Here is an 8007-nt window from a genome sequence, read left to right on the forward strand (position 1 = left end):
AAAGTCAGCTAGCTTGTACAGGCTATTTCTCAGCTCCAAACTGCTTCACTGTATTGCTTTTTTTGTCAATAAAATCCAGCGGGCCATACGCAGAGAGTCAATACGAAAGGTCAGGTGGAGATGAAAAGGTTGCATGTGCTCATTCTGAAAATAATGAAATCATAAAATGTCTAAACCTGGACTATGTTAGATCTAAACCAGGACTAAAGTAGGACTAAACTAGGTCTCAAAGCCAGTACTAATGGTCAGAACAAATACTAACCATATATGCCACATCCCCCGGGCATGTTAGTGCACAAAGTTTGAAAAGGTTGTTTGTGCTCATTCTAAAATAGTGAAATTATAAAAATACCTAAACCTGGACTATGTTAGGACATTGTTAAGATAATAACATAAGCGTGCTAGTCAAGAGGTAAAGATCTATGTGGGGAATCTACTTAAATTGAGTTGCAGCGTGAGTGATAACCTAGAGATTGTACTGAGATTGTTACTTTGACGTTATGCAAAATTTAGCAACTTGCAAGGTCTAAAAGGATATAAAGTAGAGCCTGGCAGAGCAAACTTTTTTTATAGCGACTAATTCCATGTTGCACGCAAAGGTCAAAAAACAATATAATCAGGGTTTTTTGCTCATTTGGATAGCTGAAAAACTCTGCTTGGACGCGTCTCTGTTGAGTTCTCTGTAGAGCAGGGCCCTCTTCCTCATGTTCAGTGCACAGACACAGCGGAGCCACCTCCTGATGTGTGTAAGTGCTGAAAAATAATTAATTGCAGTTACTGATTTACGCAGCCCTAGTGTAAAGAAATATTTCAGAAATTTTGTTACATTTTGAGTCCAAATTTTGTGCAATTCAGGACAACAGGACACTTGCGATGTCATGTGGTAATACAGGAAGTCCTCCACTGTATTTTTGAACTCTATACACCTTCACTAGAATCATTTGTATAATTTCAGCTCTGGAATTGCCAATATATACTGAACAAAAGGTAAAAGGAGCTGTTAAGTTAAAAACTATCGCTTGATGACATCACAAGTTGGAACTATCTGTCATTTAAGTTAAGTAAGTATGATCATTACCGGTACTATAACTGGCCTATATTTCGATGAAGAATAGATAACAGAGAAAACATTTTTTCTAACAAATCCGATACAATTTCCACACTTCTAAGTCCATGTAAAAGCACTGACCCTGACGTGATTTGAACACGCAACCTTCTGATCTGGAGTCAGACGCGCTACCGTTGCGCCACAGAGTCCTGGTTGTTTACCAAGATGTGAAAATGTAACTGATTCACAGTACGGCATTAAAGTTACCTAGATACACCACAGGCCATGGAGAGATGAAGTATCTTTGGGCATATGTCATTAAAAAAAAGCAAGATAGATAGTTTTAATGTCAGACTGTGGAACGTTGCAGACAAAACAATTACATCATGCAGCAGAAAAATTACATCCTGCACCATTTAAATAAATAAAATAAAAATAGCTGCTTTTGACTTACAGAAGTGACTAGAGAAACTGTATGTAAAGTCTTAGCCTATTTGCTCCACATGTGTAGGTTTAACCCGTTTATTTAAAAAAAGAACGTAGCTGTGAACTTGAAAACTATCACTTCATGACATCACAAGGTGGAACAGAGCATTTTGAGCTTTACAGATGTAGAGAGACTAATAATAAAAGGGTTGCTCAAACATGTGTGAATGAAACAAAACACAACTCCAGTCAATCACACACTCTGGAATTGAGGAGACAGGATACAGTTCAGGACACAAAGGCACTTCTGGTTTCTGAAAAAAACAAGAAAAAAAACATCTGATTATTATTATAGAGAGAGAAAACAAAATGACATATTATTTTTGTCATATGTAAAGCTAGTGTCTGCCACCGGCTTGTCTCCATGAAGATATTATTACTGTGTGTGAAATGTTACACAGTATAACACATCTATGACAAACTTATTCATCTCCATGGAAACAGACAGACAATGCCACCAGGCCAAGTTAAAGGTCAGATCTGTGGAGACTGGATGTTCACGATGAGAATATTTCTTCAGAGTATTTTTAATGATAGAAGATCGTGACTAACTTTAATGCCATACTTTGAAACATTCCAGGCAAAGCGATAACATCTCCACGGTGACAAGCATGTGCCGCGCTTACTGCCAGAACGGTTACTTTTAAGTTACCTGTAAGTTCACAAATATAGCTTCCGTGTTTTTGTATCTATTTGAGTTTAGATATTTTTAAAAGTTACACACACCAGCATTTCCTCGGTTGCCGTGGCGTTTACTGTAAGTCTTATGCACTATTGTTTGTGCATTATCTCCCTGTTCGCTCCAGTGTACAGAGCTGAATGCGCAACTCTAACTGCATGTGCTTATCACCACATTAAAAATGCAACGCGCCGCATCCATGGAGACCGGGGGAGTCTGCTTAACGCTGAGACAGAAGCAACTAGGCCACAGCGCTCCGCCCGGCTCCCACTGCACCAAGAGCTTTGCAATTAAATCGAGTTTTCAGTCGTAGAATGTGTGAAAACAGGTTGGCGGGTTACGTGAGGGCAACGTTTTGGTATATTTCTTCCTGAGACTTAAAGGGCCCATATTACACTGTTTTCTGATCTATGTTATTATAATGTTGTTTCCTCATCACAAACAGACCTGGAGTTGTGTTTTGGTTCGTTCACACATGTTTAACGCACAAACTCTGCAGATTTATTAGTTTTTCTCACAAACAGAAAGCACTCTGTTCCACCTTGTGATGTCATGAGGTAATATAGGAAGTGCCCCGCTATGTTTTAAAACTATACACCTTCACTAGAATTATTTGTATAATTTAAACCCCGGAGTTGCCAATCTTTACTGAACAAAAAGTAAAAGTAACTTGAAAACTACAGCTTCATGACATCACAAGGTGGAACGGAGCATTTTGAGGTTTGGAGATGTAGACAGACTAATAATAAAAGGATTACTCAAACACAAGTGAAAGAAACAAAACACAACTCCAGTCAATCGCTCTCTCTAGAGTCGGGGAGACAGGATACGGTTCCAGATCGTGGCGCTATTAAAATAACTGAATAGGGTATTGCTACGTAGAGTTGGATTAGTGGCCACTCATTGGTACTACAACAAAAAGATCCCTCCTGTCGAGAAAGGATTTTTCTCATAGAGTGCAATCACAAACTGCTTGTGTTCAGCTGACACAGATCATAAACATTTTCCCAGCTCAAAATCTATCTGTTCTCTTAAAAAACACACTTTTTAATCGTTAACTTTGGCTACGCTCTATGTCCGCTCTAGCTAAGCTCAAGTCCTGACTGGTTAGAGCAGGGGTGTCCAAACTTTTCTCATTAAGGGCCACATATAAAAACACAGACAAAGCTGAGGGTCGCCAATACAGTGAATACTTCAAATCAGCGTGATTATTACAAGTTCGACTGAAGCACTAGACCTTTATTCATGCTTACATCCTCAGTAGGACACATTAAATATTGGATATGGGCTTGTTAAAGTAGATTTTCAGACATGTACAGTAAAAAATACCGTTTACGTGGAAGCTTGAGGCCCAAGAAAAATTGGTCCGGGGCCACAGTTTGGGCACGTCCGGGTTAGAGCTTTCACATGGTACGATATGAACGAGTGTGAGCGACGTGAATGAGCCCAACTGTCATGAACCAGCTTCAGATTTAGAACATGGTGCCGAAGTGTCCTGGAAGCATAAACATTATCATTTATAACTTGTAATTTATTTATTATTCCCTTGCATCCTTCATGGCCGTTCTGCTCACTCTTGTCGCGCAAAGTCTCATAAGGTAGATCAACTTCGATGGTGCATGGGCGTGGGAGGACCGGATGTCCTTAGCCGCTAAAAGCTAAACTCGAGACCTGCGCCATTGAGCACGGCCCTTTGACTTTAATGGGCGGCCATGTTTAGACCCAGGGATTTGTTCCAGACCCTCTCGTCTTTGTAAAGTTTGGCCAAAGCGCGTAGTTCTGGCTGGACAGGTAAGCGACAACTGAACAAGCCGAGAATTTAAATTTTGTCAGAGTTTGTGAAGTTATAAATATTGCAGTAATTCATCTTGCAGGGTGAGGTGGTGGACTTAGAAAAGTGACAGAGCGCCCCACAAACTTTGAGTTATTGTACGATTAGTTTCTACATGAGTTTTGGCAGCTAAGCAACCACACACTAGTAGACCATTGTAGAAGTCTCTGTCCAAAGCAGATAAGCGTAGCGCCGTTGTCAGATGAAAGAATTCAAACGAACACAAACAAAAACCACACAGAGATCCGCATCCCAAAGGTTGAGCACGTTCCTTGATGAGAGGGTCTGGCCCGGGCTCACAGACTCACCCCGTCGCATTGAAGCAGCGAATTAAAAACCATCACAATCTGGCGACGCAGCGACTCAAAGCTACCACACGTCCCCACCTGTTTCCTCCAAAGAATCCAGCGCTTTTTTCAAACACATGCAAATCAAAGCCTCAGTCAGCCTCTCTGCTTTCAACCAAACCGTTTTATCAAAGAACGGGGATGAAAAAAGACAAATTTGCTGTTTTTACTTCGGGAAAAAATAAAAGGTATACGTTGAAACGGAATTATGGCATTGGAAGATCAGTACAAGCCGAGATGAAAAAACGGTTTTATCAACAAGCAAGTGGCGATCAAACATTCCTCCTCCGTTGATTTATTCTGCTTCAATCTCACATTTTAATATTTTTATTCCATCTGTTTATTCCCTCTCTTTTTCCCATTTTTTTTCCAAAACCAAGCTGACCCGCCCGTGATTGAATTGTTCTGCCGTCTTCCGTGTAAATAAAAACTGGATTCCACAGCTGGTAGTCGCAGGAAGGGCAGCGCCACGGAATACCACAGGGAGAACATGCAATTCCGGGCTCATTTTCCTGCAATTCAAAGAAATATAGCGTGTTTGAGTCACCGTTATGCCAGGAAGTGGAGGTGCGAAAGTAAAGAAAAGGCTGCTTGTAATTCACAATGGAGGAAATTCAAACTGAAAGGTAAATAATTGAGTCATGCCAAGTCACACGGGTCTCACATGTCCGGGCAGTGTTGTCCTGCTTGAGTGACTAAAGTGCATGTAAAATTAGGCCAAAAAACAGAAACAGAAACTGATACTAAACCAAAGAATATGTAGAGTTAAACAAAAAAAAAAAATTAAATAAATAAATTAATAATAATAATAATAATAATAATAATAATAATAATAATAATAATAATAATAATAATAATAATAATAATAATAATAATAATAATAAAATTAAATCAATGAAACTTGATTTTAATGGAAAATAGTCACATTTAAAAAAAACAAACACTTTTCCACATTGAGGGCAACAGTAGCTCAGTTAGTAGAGCGTTTGTCCACTGATGCCGCTTTCGACATAAACGTCATTGGTTAAGTGTTCAGATCCGCTGACCCACAGGTTGGCGGTGCGATTCCAGCTCCCATTAAATGATTACTGTTGTTGTGTGTCCTTGGGCAAGACACTTAATGGGTGAGTTGTTCCTTGACGTAAAGTGCCTTGAAGGTGGAAAATCGCTATATATAAAAATGTACATCAAGGAACCACTCGCCCATTCACAGACGCTGAGGGTGAGGGAGCTTAAGTGTCTTGCGCAAGGACACAACAACAACATTTATCTGTGGGAGCTGAAATCGCACCGCCAACCTGTGGGTTAGTGGATCTTACCGCGCAACCAGTGCTTTATGCCGAGAGCGGAGTTTGAACCGCTAACCCTCGGCTCAGTGGACAAACTCTATAGATTGAACATATCTATACAAATATAAAGGAAGTAAATCGTGGGATGAGAATGAACATATTTTAAGGTTCCCCTGTTTGAATTACCAGCTGTGATTTTAATTCAAGTTTATTAAAATGGTAATTGTGTGCAAAAAATCGAGAATTTATTTAGCTTTTAATCCAGACAATAGGTTTTCCAGTGCCTATATACAGTAGTTATTTCACGCGTGTTTTAGCGTTCTACCTGTTGCCTCTTCTATCTAAAATCTCAATTCCAATCCCCTTTTTTTTAGTTTCACCCGCTCCACAGTATCTGGGTTAAATGCTGAAAGCAGTAATAAGCATTGCGTATGTTAATTACACATGAGGGGAGCAGGCACTTGTTGGTAATGACCTCCCTTGGGTTTATACAGCGCACCGCTAATGGGGTTAGCCTTAGCCTCAGTGGAACCATACACCAAACACAGGAATTATCTGAGTAAACACCAAGAATTTACATATTCATCCCGGAAAACATGACCCGGAATAGGAGCAGGGAAGCACAGATGGGAAAAAAAAAACGTCAACATGGGGAGATTAAAGAGGCGCTAGCTCGTCGGGGTGGAGAGTGTAAGCTATGTTTGAGGAAGCCGTGTGATTTTCCAAGGGTTGTTTGTGACAGTCTGTGAATCTTGTTGTGTCTCGTGTATTTGCATCTTTGTGTAGTTGTCCAGTGTTTAGTGAGGTAACAGTATCAATTTGTGGATTAGTCAGTTCTTTACTTTGAAGAAAAGCAGTGAAAAAACATTGCTGTGTAGTACATCATGTGCATGTCAAATTTAAATAGTTAAAGAAGACGTATTGTGTTTGTGTGTGCTCTATAGTTGTAATATTTGACACCTGTGGATCATTATGTTATCATTTGCATATTTTAAATCGAAATATTCATCTAAAATGACTTAATAAAAGAAACAAGTCCACCGACGTTGCTGCAAGCGTCATCATAACAAAGAGTCGGGCGAGCAGTGGATTTTTTTCTTTCATTTGTACCAAAATGACTCTGCGGCGCTGTGGGATCTTATGTGTATGACTGATTAAGAAAATAAAATTGGAGAACGGAGTGAAAATAGGGATTGATCGGCAATATGGCGTCTTGAAAATAAGCGATTAAAGATTGCTCAAACATGCACGAATCACTCCAAATACAACTTTGGCTGAGTAAATGTTGAGAGGAAACAACTATAAAAGCTGTATAAAGTTGATTTTGCATAATAGGTTTGTGTTAACGCGTAAAAAAATAAATAAAATAAAAAGTTGAGAGTGAAAATTGTACTTTTTCATTTGAAGAAACGGTTCGTTAGACACAATGAACAATAAAACTGAATTGGGACTACTGATGTGACTTTCAAGAACGAGTCGGCTCTTTTGAACGTGAGTGGTTGGAATTGGATCTCATTTTTAAAAGAACCAAATCTTTTTCTTTCTAATTTTTCAGCATTTTTATACTGATTAACACTGAACCAATATAAGAATCAGCACAGAAGCAGAGCAGGCCACACGAGTGAGCGAGTAAAAAAAAAAAAATAATAATAATAATTTATTATTATTATTGTGCAATGTTTTATTTATATCATACATTATTTCAAAGGGTAAACACTTTCAGTTTGAACCATTTTAACAGGTCTTTTTTTACACTTTTTTTTTTACACTTTTTTTTTTTTTACACTTATTTGATTTATTTGACTGTTTGTATATAAATATTAGTTGTACATAAATCTCTGTCATGATGCAATATCACAGTAGCAGAAAGGACTAACTGTAAGGGGCTAAAAGTTCAAACTAAAACATGTTCCTGACTCTCAGTTCAAAATCAGGTTCAAGCCCTTTAATATTGTAAAAAGCCTGTAAAATAGATCTAATTATTACATCTAACTTAAAGCTTAACTTGTCAGCCTTTATTTGTAAGTCGTGCTTCTGAAGTATCACGTTCCTGAGAATGGTTCTGCTGAGGTCAAACTGACCCTGAGCATTGACCCCAAGTCCTGATCAAAGCTCCTAATGTCCAGAGGAAGTTAGGCTCAAAAGAGGAGAAATCTGATCAAGGCATTAGGCAAAGCAGTACAAGAACACACTGATGTGAGTCAAAGATCTGTGTATTTCCCATGTGGTATAAGCCAACAGCAACAAAAGTATCCAAACTGATCATCTAGACTTTTTTTTTTTCAGTTTGACCTGTTTAAGTGAATATACCAGGTTAGGCTACACAT

The 8007-nt window shown here is 38.8% G+C and overlaps 1 non-coding gene across 1 annotated transcript; it reads right to left on the reverse strand.

Annotated features, from left to right (window-relative positions):
- Nucleotides 1-1185: 1185 nt before the first annotated feature.
- trnaw-cca (transfer RNA tryptophan (anticodon CCA)) lies at nucleotides 1186-1257 on the reverse strand. The gene has a single exon. It is a non-coding gene; the product is annotated as a tRNA-Trp (tRNA).
- Between the last annotated feature and the right edge of the window lie 6750 nt (nucleotides 1258-8007).

This window comes from Periophthalmus magnuspinnatus, chromosome 20 (assembly GCF_009829125.3).
Source record: "Periophthalmus magnuspinnatus isolate fPerMag1 chromosome 20, fPerMag1.2.pri, whole genome shotgun sequence".
NCBI classification, from domain to species: Eukaryota; Metazoa; Chordata; class Actinopteri; order Gobiiformes; family Gobiidae; genus Periophthalmus; species Periophthalmus magnuspinnatus.